At 40.0% G+C, this 13164-nt stretch overlaps 1 protein-coding gene across 4 annotated transcripts in view; it reads left to right on the forward strand.

Annotated features, from left to right (window-relative positions):
- The window catches only part of LOC129764879 (carboxypeptidase N subunit 2-like), a 322005-nt gene that overhangs the window by 287305 nt on the left and 21536 nt on the right, over nucleotides 1-13164 (forward strand). The window contains exon 1 of one of the 4 annotated variants that reach the window (XM_055764435.1): nucleotides 9175-9266. The exons of the other annotated variants lie outside the window; for them this stretch is intronic. The gene's annotated coding sequence lies outside the window, so the exon portion shown is untranslated. Of the gene's footprint in view, nucleotides 1-9174; nucleotides 9267-13164 lie in introns of those variants that run through there. 4 annotated transcript variants of the gene reach the window in all.

Genomic DNA, 13164 nt, shown 5'->3' on the forward strand with positions numbered 1-13164 from the left:
TTATATCTATGGTATAACCGCAAGGGTGACGTAGGACTATCGTTGATTTAGAGATCATTTGTTTGAAGTTGAATCTAAATCCATTCTGAATGAATGAATAAATGAATATTTGGGAGACTTCGAAAACGAGAGCGTTACGTTGGAGGCACAAGGTTTTATGCATCCAATATAGGATACGAAAAATCTTGTTCTGAAGAATAATCTTCAGAAGCTAACCTGCTAACTGTACTTGATTGACAAATCACAAACCCAAATGTATTATATGGATATTTTATGGATAGAAAACATTAAAATAAACTCTTTCACATGAATGTAATTTTAAATTCCCAGAGGAACGGGCAGATTATTTCCCAGCAATGATTAGATCTTTCCGGAACTTTCTCGATGCTGAATGGCATCCAAACGGAAAGAATTCTGCGCGTGTATGTGTCGATCCTTCGCCGTCCACCTCCTCCAGCACGTTAGGCAACGATGTTGTCTTGTCGATGTCCTCACGAAAAATGAATGTGTCTCACCACCAGAATATCGCTTAACTATGCTTTTTGTGTGTGATTGAATCGAGAGAAGGTGTGGTTTACGATGGCAATTTGGAAGGCAAACTAGAGGGGAATGAACTATCTGAGTTCGGAACTTTCGGCGACAGAGCAAGAATCGATTGCGGGCGCATACAATATTGGATACGGAAATATCCTACAGATGGGGAAAAATAATCTTCAGAAGCTATCCTGTTAATTGCGATTGATTGAAAAATCACAAAACCAAATGTATTTGGTCACAGTGTTACATGGATAGAAAACATTAAAATAAACTCTTTCACATGAATGTAATTTTAAATTCCCAGAGGAACTGGCAGATTATTTTCAGTAACGATTAGATATTTCCACATTTTCCTCGATACTGGAAGCCCACCAGTGGTTTATGCTAACTCGATAACCATCTGTTAAGAAAGGGTGTGTCACATCAAATTGCATCATGGAAAAAACGCTGTAGAAATTCGCCCAGTAGACCGATCCTTTTGAAAATTTTAGACAATAAAATAAAAAATATTAAACAACTTTTGGCATTTTCTTTTTATTCATACTTCGAGCCCAAGCCCGTATGCTCGCACCTTCCTCTTTACCCCGTCCATAAGGTTCTGTACAACGTCAGGTTGTAGTTTTTTTTGAACAGAAATCCATTTTCTCTTGAAGTCCGCCTCCGATTTGACAACTTTTGGGTTCTTCCGGAGGGCCTGCTTCATAATCGCCCAATATTTCTCTATTGGGCGAAGCTCCGGCGCGTTGGGCGGGTTCATTTCCTTTGGCACGAAGGTGACCCCGTTGGCTTCGTACCACTCCAACACGCCCTTTGAATAGTGGCACGAAGCGAGATCCGGCCAGAAGATGGTCGGGCCCTCGTGCTGCTTCAATAGTGGTAGTAAGCGCTTCTGTAGGCACTCCTTAAGGTGAATCTGCTCGTTTACCGTGCCGGTCATCACGAAGGGGGCACTCCGCTTTCCGCAAGAGCAGATCGCTTGCCACACCATGTACTTTTTGGCAAACTTGGATAGTTTCTGTTTGCGAATCTCCTCCGGAACGCTGAATTTGTCCTCTGCGGAGAAGAACAACAGGCCCGGCAGCTTACGAAAGTCCGCTTTGACGTAGGTTTCGTCGTCCATTACTAGGCAATGCGGCTTCGTCAGCATTTCGGTGTACAGCTTCCGGGCTCGCGTCTTCCCCACCATGTTTTGCCTTTCGTCGCGGTTAGGAGCCTTCTGAACCTTGTATGTACGCAGGCCCTCCCGCTGCTTGGTCCGCTGGACGAATGAACTTGACAAATTCAGCTTATTGGCGACATCCCGGACCGAACTTCTCGGATCACGTCTAAACTGCTTAACTACGCGCTTGTGATCTTTTTCACTGACGGAGCATCCATTTTTGCCGTTCTTCATCTTCTGGTCGATGGTTAGGTTCTCGAAGTATCGTTTTAGTACTCTGCTGACCGTGGATTGGACGAATCCCAGCATCTTACCGATGTCCCGATGTGACAACTCCGGATTCTCGAAATGAGTGCGCAGGATTAATTCACGACGCTCTTTTTCGTTCGACGACATTTTTCCAAATTTACGAAAAATTGACAGTGAAGCATGGCCAACGTGATCTATACACTCTTATCTGATTATAAGCGAAAGCTGAAGATATAATTCCTAAAAATAAAATTTCTACAGCGTTTTTTCCGTGATGCAATTTGATGTGACACACCCTTTAGTACTTGATTGAAACATATTTGATCACAGTGTTACATGGATAGAAAACATTAAAATAAACTCTTTCACATGAATGTATTTTTAAATTCCCAGAGGAACTGGTAGATTATTTTCAGTAACGATTAGATATATCCACATTTTCCTCGATACTGGAAGCCCACCAGTGGTTAGTACTAATTCGATAACCACCTGTTAATAGCACTTGATTGAAACATATTTGGTCACAGTGTTACATGGATAGAAAACATTAAAATAAACTCTTTCACATGAATGTATTTTTAAATTCCCAGAGGAACTGGCAGATTATTATCCGGATCTTTCTCGATGCTGAATGGCATCCAAACGGAAAGAATTCCGCGAGTGTATGTAGCGGAATTCCGGAAAGAATTCCGCGCGTGTAGCGGCTGCTTCGACATCTTCCCGGGGAACCGTTTGTGGCATCACTCTCCTGATGGATTCATGTCTAGCCTAAGGTGCACAAACAGGCTCTTGGTGACACCGTTCATCAGCGCTTTCATGATAAACGAAGAGCTTCACCACAACAGCGATAACATGCTCCAATCGCTGTTCAATTAGAACTGAGTGGATTTCTTTTTTTTTTTTTACAACTTTAATGCATTTTTATTCAGATGTTTTGCTATTTGCATACATATTTTACAGTTCAAGTGACACAGTCTGGGCTTTACATCTTTGGTTCAGCTTTTGGTTTTAAAATCATACTGTTGAGTAAAAGTTCCTTATTTTTAATTTGACAGTTGTTCACCATTTTAATGGTATAGTTTGAAATCTGAGTGGATTTCCGAGCGGTGCTCGCTTATATACCGATTGGTGATTTCAATAGCCTGTTTTGAAAGCAATTTTAAGACTATTGAAACAAGTTTTTGGATCAAAAAGTAACAAGTATAGAACGCCTAGACATTTTATCTTTCGAATGAAGTGTTTATCATACCATTTCGTTCAGTTGTTTAGGAGCTTTTAACGCTCAAAATCTCGGTCTCCGGCGTAACGCTTTCGTTTTCGAAACTTTGATTTTACACCCCGGTATAGAAATGAAAGACGTAGTCCTACGTCAAAATTATGGAAAGTGGCTCGAAACATGAGAAATCGCTCTTCAACCAATGAAAGCGAGGAATATTCACATCGATGGATTTTTAATTTTGCACGGAAGGTTTGTCCTGATTCCGCTCCTGTGCAAAAAATTGTTCGAGATATACCACAAGATAGGTGCGATCTTGATTCCGAGTTTTCGATGGTAGAATTCTCTCTTGCTCTCCTTTCATGTAACAATTCTACTCCGGGATCGGATAGAATTAAGTTCAACTTGCTGAAAAACCTCCCTGATGTGGCGAAACATCGCTTGTTGAATTTATTCAATCGGTTTCTGGAGCATAATATTGTTCCAGATGATTGGAGACAAGTGCGCATTATAGCTATTCAAAAACCCGGAAACCCCGCGTCCGACTTCAATTCGTACCGCCCAATAGCAATGCTGTCTTGTATACGGAAATTGTTGGAGAAAATGATCTTGTTTCGCCTTGATCGATGGGTTGAAACGAATGGCCTACTCTCAGATACACAATATGGGTTCCGCAGGGGCAAGGGGACGAATGATTGTCTTGCGTTGCTTTCTTCAGAAATTCAAATGGCTTACGCCGAAAAAAAACAAATGGCTTCAGTATTCTTGGACATAAAGGGGGCCTTTGATTCAGTTTCAATAGAGGTTTTGTCAGACAAATTACAATCTCGGGGTCTGCCGCCTCTATTGAATAATATGTTATATAACTTGCTTTGTGAGAAACATTTGAACTTTTCTCAAGGAGATTCGGCAGTAAGTCGGGTCTCTTACATGGGACTCCCCCAGGGCTCATGTTTAAGCCCCCTTTTGTACAACTTCTATGTAAGCGACATCGACAATTGCCTTACACAAAATTGCAGCCTAAGACAACTTGCAGATGATGGAGTGGTCTCTGTCGTAGGATCAACAGAATCCGACCTACAAGAACCCTTACAAGATACTTTGAACAATTTTTCAACCTGGGCCATTGGGCTAGGGATCGAATTCTCCACGGAGAAAACAGAGATGGTGGTTTTTTCTAGGAAGCATAAGCCAGCAAAACCAAAGCTTCAACTTTTGGGTAAACCGATCACTCATGCTATGTCATTCAAGTATCTTGGGGTCTGGTTCGACTCCAAATGTACTTGGGGGGCCCATATTAGGTATCTGAGTAAAAAATGCCAACAAAGAATAAACTTTCTCCGTACAATTACCGGCACCTGGTGGGGAGCCCACCCAGAAGATCTTATAATGTTGTATCGAACAACTATTCTCTCAGTGATGGAGTATGGCAGTTTCTGTTTTCAATCAGCTGCCAAAACACACCTCATTAAACTCGAGCGAATTCAGTATCTTTGTCTCCGTATCGCGTTGGGATGTATGCCCTCAACGCGGTTCCCGGAATAAATCGCCACAGAAAACGACTGCAACAGAAACCACCGCTTATAAAATGTGTAGTAGGCTATAAATATTGTGGCGCGGTATTGTATTTCAAAACAAGAATTAACCGGGCAAACGTATCGCCCCAGGCAAACGTAACGCCCCGGGCAGACGTATACCGTCCGACGCTCGCTAGAGCTCGGTCGGACATTGCTAAAGGATCGTATCCTATGTTTCAAACTAACCGGGCAATCAGTGGATCCCAGGTTTGCGTGCGAGACACCGCCGCTTCCGACGGCGGGTCGGCGGTGGACTCGGATTGCGTCATCTTGGCGGCATGGGCCGCCTCGATTCCTTATCCTCGCCAAATGGGGACTTCGTCCCCATTACATTGTCCTCAGAATAAATTTCGAAAAACGAGAACAAGAGAATAAATTTATAATAGAAATGTGAGGCATATGATGTTTTTCCCGCGCCAAATATTTCTAGCCTACTACACTTTTTCTAAGCGGTTGTTTCTGTTGCAGTTGTTTACTGTGGCGATTTATTCCGGTCACCCCTCAACGCATACCATGAGTCTCGAGGTTTTGGCAGGCCTACTCCCACTAAAAGATCGCTTCAATTTATTATCTCTTCGGTTCTTCATCCGGTGTAAGGTCATGAACCTATTGGTGATCGGAAATTTTGAGCGGCTGATCGAGCTAAATTTTCACTCCGGATTCATGAGTTCATATCATGAATTCATCTCCATGCAGGTTGATCCTTCTTCGTATATTCCCAACCGTGTTTGTTTCCCTGACTACATCAATTCCTCTGTGCATTTTGATCTGTCCATGAAGCAAGATATCCATGGATATTCAGATTACCAACGATCGTGGATCGCTCCAACGATCTTCGATGAAAAATATAGGGGTATCAATTGTGATAATATGTACTTTACTGATGGGTCCACTATAAACGAGTCCACAGGATTTGGAGTGTTCAACGAATTTTTTAGCACCTCACACAGTCTTCAGAATCCTTGCTCAGTGTATATTGCTGAATTGGCAGCAATTCATTGGGCGCTGGACAGCGTCGCCTCACGACCTGTTGAACACTATTACATTGTAACGGATAGTCTTAGCTCTGTCGAAGCTATCCGTTCAGTGAGGCCGGAAAAGCACTCGCCGTACTTCCTTGAGAGAATACGAAAAATTTTGAGTGCTTTATCCAGACGCTGTTATGTCATTACCTTTGTGTGGGTCCCTTCTCATTGCTCAATTCCGGGTAATGAGAGGGCTGACTCATTAGCAAAGGTAGGTGCGATTGAAGGCGATATTTATCAGCGTCAAATCGCCTTCAATGAATTTTACTCTTTAGTCCGTAAAAATACCATCGCTAACTGGCAACGCAAATGGAACGAAGATGAATTGGGCCGGTGGCTTCACTCGATTATCCCTAAGGTTAGCCTCAAACCATGGTTCAAAAGTCTGGACTTGAGTCGGGACTTTATTCGCACCTTCTCCCGACTCATGTCCAATCACTGTTCGTTAGACGCGCTACTCTTTCGTTTCAATCTGGCCGGCAGCAATATCTGCGTTTGTGGCCGAGGTTACCACGACATCGAACACGTTGTTTGGTCGTGTGAGGTGTATCTTGTTGCCAGATCGAATTTAGAGAACTCCCTTCGGGCTAGAGGAAGGCAGCCCAATGTGCCGGTGAGAGATGTGTTGGCTCGGTTAGACCTTGATTACATGTACCAAATATATGTTTTCCTTAAATCTATCGATGTTCGTGTGTGATTATCCTTATATCCTTATACCCTCCATTTCTTCCTTTGTGAGTAATTGGTCCGCTTGCTATAAACAGGAGAATGAAATGTAAATTCACAACAGATGTACGAATAGATTTAAGAATTGAATGTGTGTGATTATCAACATTGTAATAATTTCCTTATACCCCATCCTTTTCCTGAGAAAATGTCACCCTTTTAATCTCGAGTCCACCACGAGTAATCGGTTTCTCACATTACTAACCATAGATTTAAGAAAATTGTTCATATATATAGTTTTAAAAATATATTTAAGATTTCGGCTCCTTTAAACTTATGTAACTGAGCCTGTAAAAATAAACGAATTTATAAAAAAAAAATTAATCTTCCATTACCTAGGATATTTTAGATTGCATCGATTTTTTTTCCAAATAACTCTTTAATAGTAGGTTTTGGTGGCCCTGAAAAGGACCAATAGGTTTGCGTCATTTTGTAGAAGAAACTGAGATGATTGACTTGTGATTCTTTTTTTTTTCTAGTATACGAGATTCGTGTCCTTATTGCCAGTGTGCAGTGCATTCAGTATGCATTTTTTTTTCTTGAAGACATCTAATGCAGTCACAGTAAATTTCAACATCTTCGAGAGCGCATAGAATCGACAATGTTTACGTGTGATTCGATCACACACAAATACACTTCACCTAACAGTTTGAACGCTGACGCGGTACGTCCTATCTTTTCATCGAGTGTTACCCTGATTTGAGGAAACAAAAAGTTTGAAAATGATCTAAATTACACTGCGGTGTGATTTATTTCATTCACAATACACTATCGGCTATTCGAAGCGAATTCGTCTTAAACTTCGGACAAAACCTCCGTGTGTGAAGTTGACTGTTGGCTGTCTAGAGCTGGACTAGAATTAAAATGGAGACGAAATTACTTACATATGCGATCTAGATGATCTCCTGCTTGCACAGGAGCTTTAGTGCAAGCTCTGCATTATGCTTGCTGCGTCCATATTCTGAGAATGCAATCTGAGGCGGAAAATGTTGTACGTACCCATGTTTTAGGTACCCATGTTTATTTGTGATTCCAATAGTTTGCTTTCAAAACAGTTCTTGAGATATTAAAACAAATGTTTCAGTCAATAAAACATCACTCGTACACTATTTATCATTCGAAATAAGTGATTATAATACCTCTTTGTTTAGCCGCCATGGAGGTATTAACGCTCGAAGCCTTACACTCCAAACGAAGCGCTCTGGATTTCGAAATTTGATATTTCGAAATTACGAACGAGTCACTATGATGTCACTATGATGGACCATCAACCGAATTGAGAAAAATGTATCGAATGCTGCAAACAAAAAAGAAACTTAAGTGGAGAAATTAACTGGCTCTAAAGTCCAACAAAGACACCACATTTCGGAGAACTGTTAAAGCCAGCAGTAATTTCGAGACTTTCTGTACCAGTGCAAAATTTGATTCGAAAATTTCACGATGTCGGCATAAGCAACCAATAAATAGCTACGAGAATAAATCGAAAAGAAACAGAGAAAATGAAATTTCATTAAGAATTAAGTTATACTTTACGGTAGCACATGAATATTCTGAAGGTTTAAACTTTGAATTGGAAACCAGTCATATTCTCCAAAAAAAATCAGTGATGTTTATGAGAATGGTTTTTAATACATGGACAAACGTATCCATTCCATTTAAGAGGAAAATAGAAATAGCGAGAGAATTCAACGAAGTTGCAAAAAAAATTATGAATATTTTTCATCTTTGGCTGTTACGCTGGCACGGCTGTAACTTGTAACTTGACTCGAATTTCTCGTGCACCTTCATACTACTCATTGGGCACAGATAGTAATGCATAGATATCACACTCATTCGTCATAAAAGTTATAATCGTAGAATTCCGTCAAGCGAAAGAGAGAGTGCCAGGAAAGGAGGAAATGAATGCATCCTATACTAACGAGTCATTCATACCACCTATAGAGAAAACGTCACCGGTGTGCCGTGCGGCAATATGGCCTCATTAACGGAATGGAGCTCCGAATTCTAGATTTGCTTGTGGAGCTCATGGATGACAAAAATGCGATCATTATCCTGCATTCTCTCGAGCCACGGTTGAAACAAATACTTTTCACATGATCTTTTGGCTGGCGATGGGAATAATTTGTATCATGATTTTTATAACCATAGATATGAAATATAATTCACTATAGATACATGTTCAATTTTGTGATTAATATTATCATCAAGTGAATTTCCACTTTTCCCTGCTGAAGTTAATAATCCCTTCAACGGAATTTACTGCTAGCTTAAAAATGAGACATCATTTATGTTGTGAACTTGGACACCCCCAAACATTTCCCACCGCTTGCTTGTTCCATTTGAGAGAAAATGAAAAGAAAACCGACCACCACTCCAACCACTGCTGCTGCAGTCGAGGGAAGAAAAAAAATCCAAGCGAAATAGTGGCACATATGTGAATGTCGCAAACGAGACTGATATCTTGCGCTGCATCCATCTCTGTCCCGACTGGCCCGTAAGGAGGAGACACAAAATCCAACAAAACCCTGCACACTGTGCAACACCCTGGTGGCAATCCTCGGCGTACGAGTGTTGAAAAAAAGAGAACTTCGTACATTTGTGGGTCTTATGTGGGTACTCCCTCAAGCGACGATAGCGGGGCTAAGGCTGCGCCGTCTGAGCGTTGACTACTGTGCTGTATAGGTCCTTTAACTCCGCTCCACTAAGATGTATACAGCAGTGCGGTGTGGTGTAAAATAAATTGTACCGACTATTATTTATTCCTGGGTGACACAAACGTGAGAGTGATTCATTTGTGCTATTTAAAGTGACAACCGTACACATTTAGAGCCATGTTGTCGTTGTTTACTGCACTTATCATTCGGATAGTGCTTCATCTGTTACGCCGAGATAGCCGAGAGATAGTAATTACTTGCCTTCCGTTCGGTAGATGGGTTTACAAGTTTGCCGTCTTTAATGAAAGAACAGAAATCAAAGTATTATTTCGCTGTTTTTTCCCCTGTACTTCAACAATATTCGCTTGGGGATTTTACAGCTGTTTTCTCATATCAACCGTAGCGCCCTAACGATCCATTGTGCCGCGATGTAATATGTTGCGCGCCTGCCTTCTCGAATCTACGAGAATCTAGTAATGACGGAAGCGCAGTGAAAGCATTGTCGGGAATAATTCGTGCAATTAAAACTTCTAATGCGAGAAAGTGGAACAATAATTTTCCCTACAGTCGTGCTTCGTATACAATGCGACGCGTTTGATGTGACAGTGGAAGAACACACAAATAGAACACGACGACACAAATCTGACTTTCGTATTGTCATTTGTTTGAGAGAGAGAGAGATACCAGAATGTACCGCTTTTGAGAAAACAAAGGCTTCGGAATAGAAGCAAGTGCTTCATTTTGATGAAAAAATTTTCGCATATGATTCAATAACTCTCGTACACTCGTTCTAGCTCATAGTGGATACTACTTTCGCAAGTTATTGCTGAGATGTTGAAAAAACTTCTCGTGTTTCGAAATCCATTCATGTTTCTGATTTTGTTTCATCGAGTTGTTCAGAATCCGCACTTGCATTACTTACCGCAGTGAATTCTGATTCTTACTAAAGCCGGATTCAAGATTCTCCACCCCCCTCTCTAAGGAGGGGGCTGCCATGCAAATGAAACACAAATTTCTGCATTACTCGAGAATTAATCAAGCAAATGGAATCAAACTTGGCATATAGAGGGTTTAGGGATCGATAAACGTTTCTACAGTGGTTCGACATTTTTCCCCTCTCTTTAAGGGGATGCTGCCATACAAATGAGAACTAATAAAGCAAATGGAACCAAATTTGGGATGTGAGGGTTTTTGGGCACGAGAAATGTTTCTATGATGGTGTGACACCCCTACCTTCTCTGGAATGGAGAGGAGGTTCCATAAAAATAATACACATATTCAAACCAAACATAACAATTGAAAATTTTCGGAAAACTCTGAAGGAAAATTATAAAATTCGGAAAATTCAATGCCCATGTGTTCCACAATTACATGTTGACAAGCGTTGTTAGTCTATTTGATGTCTTTGAATTGATTTGAATTGTCCGATTCAGGGCTGTCTTCATTCTATCATATTTTCTGTATGAAACGATTATTCCATGTAACGGAGAAACATGTTATTTACAAGTGATTGAAAAATCTTGCACGAGAATTGTGTCTGAAAATAATCCGATATCATAATGTCGAATTTTGGTAGAAGTACTGAAATTTTATAGTAAAACATAATTTTGAAGGGTAGATTAGAAGATCAATCAATGGACAGTTTTGCGATTGGACCCATAAACGTGCGCTTAGATAAAAAAACGTAGATGTGAAAACTAAAAATAAATTTTGGGGGTTAGCTAGTAAATAAATAAAATACATCCAAACGTCCCCCAGCTGTGACCGATAGAAAATTTTTGGAGGATCTACTCCAATAATTTCGTTGCCGAAACGGAGTAGCAGCTGATCACCGAAGCCAGAAAGAGCTGAATGTCATTCCGACATCCATAGTTTCATCGGACATGGCGAAGTTTCCAGTCAATTATCGTACCTGGCTGGCCTCTTCGTTCCTCCTTACTTCAATCCAACATTACTACTCCATCCTGACATGTACCTATTTGCCCGCGAACACAATCTCATTTTAACGTCCATATAAAGTGAAACAAAAACTTGATTTCTGATGCAAAAAAGTAGTTACACCATTAATAGACGGCTGCATTGTTTATCCATCGTGAACTCAAGCATCGATACATTTTTTTTTATCCCATTTATTTATTTATTAGGCTCATCAGCATTTTAGCTGTAACAGAGCCGCGTTTTAATCGTGTACATGTACATATGTTTATGTTTCTATAAATTGTAAATTACACAGCACTTAGTAGTAGCCATTTAGACGTTAAGTTTTTGTGTTCCATTACATTATGGTAAATTACACAGTGGAAGCCATTTAAGCGTAGGGGTATTCTTTCTGTTCTTCCATTGTTCAGCAGACCGGACAGCGGAGACAGTTGATATTGATCATTGTTGGGTTATTTATAGAACAGCAGCCCGATGTTTCTTGCAGAGCAGAGCAGTTGTATGGATGAATCGATCTTTGTTCCGTGGATCGATCTCCATAGCTGATGATGGTTGCGTGGACGTAGTTATTCTATAACAACACAAAGATGGTCAATTGAGGGCCCTGAGTTTGAACTCACGATCGATCGCTTAGTAAGCGAACGCGTATCCAAGTGGCTACGAAGACCCTCTATCGGCATCGATACATGCACAACGTGAATAGAATACTAGGTATATTACTCCCCGTTTTTACATGTAGTGGAGTAGGCAAAGAAAAAAAGCGAAAAATAATTTCAACATGACAACAATTGTACAGTTTTTTTTTAATTAGCCTCTTATATTGGAGAGTGTGTGTAGCACACAGGCTATGTAATATACCTGGTGTTCTTTACGTTGATACAGGCATACATGATACATGAGAGAGAGAAATGAATTCAGTTTGGGGGAGTCAGTTCAATTTGCCGTAAAGTCCACTCGACGGTGAAGAATGAAATAAGTACAGAGCTTCATTAGAACAGTTAGCAACGAGAGGGCCCGAATGACTGTTGATTCATGTTGACAGAGAAACTGCTGGAAGAAACAAAAACTCATTTCCAATGGAATGCGAAGGCCGATAATTTCATAGTCTCCTGGCTATCCTCCGTTGAATATAACTTTGCCGAACCCTGTGTAGCCGAGTATGCTGTCAACGCGATATGTACTGGATCATTTCTACGAAACATCTATCAGTCGACATCTACGAAGGTTTGGAATGATAATGAAAGACGCGTAATTTTTTTACGATTACATGTGAAAGATAAAATTGTTAATTGATCAATAAGACCAATGAGAATAATTTCAATATCTTCTTGAAGGATTAATAGTATTAATGAAGAACATGATAACTTTTTTTAAAATTATTATTAGGAACCGTTGCAATTTTTGTCCGAGATTCTTCCATTGCTTACGAAAAAAAAAACTATTGATTAGGATGTTTATTTGATGCAATACAATTATTTTATAATCAAAATTTTTATTTCAAAACTGTATTTTTTCTATTACACGCCTATGAAGATTAAAGTCGCAACAAGCTGTTGCACTCAATACTGAAGAAAATACTGTTAATAAAAATAATCGTGCAGGGCTAAAATATAATGACAGTGTGGAATGGAGTAATCTTATTGGTAATGTCATTCACCCATTATGACCGAGGGATTCAAAATTTGGACCAAATGATGTGGAACTTTGTAATTCATCTTTTCGTGTTTCAAAGATGGCGGGAAACTCAAAATTATCAATTTAAACGGTTCCAAATTCAACGTATCTAATGTTTAAAATTTCATACGCTAAGATTCGAACAAACAAATTTCACGTTGTTTACATATTTTAGTCGGATTCTGAAATCTATATTACTATTTTACACTTGTCACGTAGCGTTTTGTCACAAAATGCAAAAAAAAATACGGAATTGATTTTCTATGATTGATATGATTGATTATGAACCATTCAAAATACAGATAAAATGACAGAAACTGCTGTTCTTATACACACATCAGTTACTGATGTAACTTTTCTTGTAGTGTTATATGTAGAAAAAGAGCAATTCCACGCCAAATCAGGCGAT

The sequence above is a fragment of the Toxorhynchites rutilus genome, chromosome 2, assembly GCF_029784135.1.
Source record: "Toxorhynchites rutilus septentrionalis strain SRP chromosome 2, ASM2978413v1, whole genome shotgun sequence".
Taxonomy (NCBI): domain Eukaryota; kingdom Metazoa; phylum Arthropoda; class Insecta; order Diptera; family Culicidae; genus Toxorhynchites; species Toxorhynchites rutilus.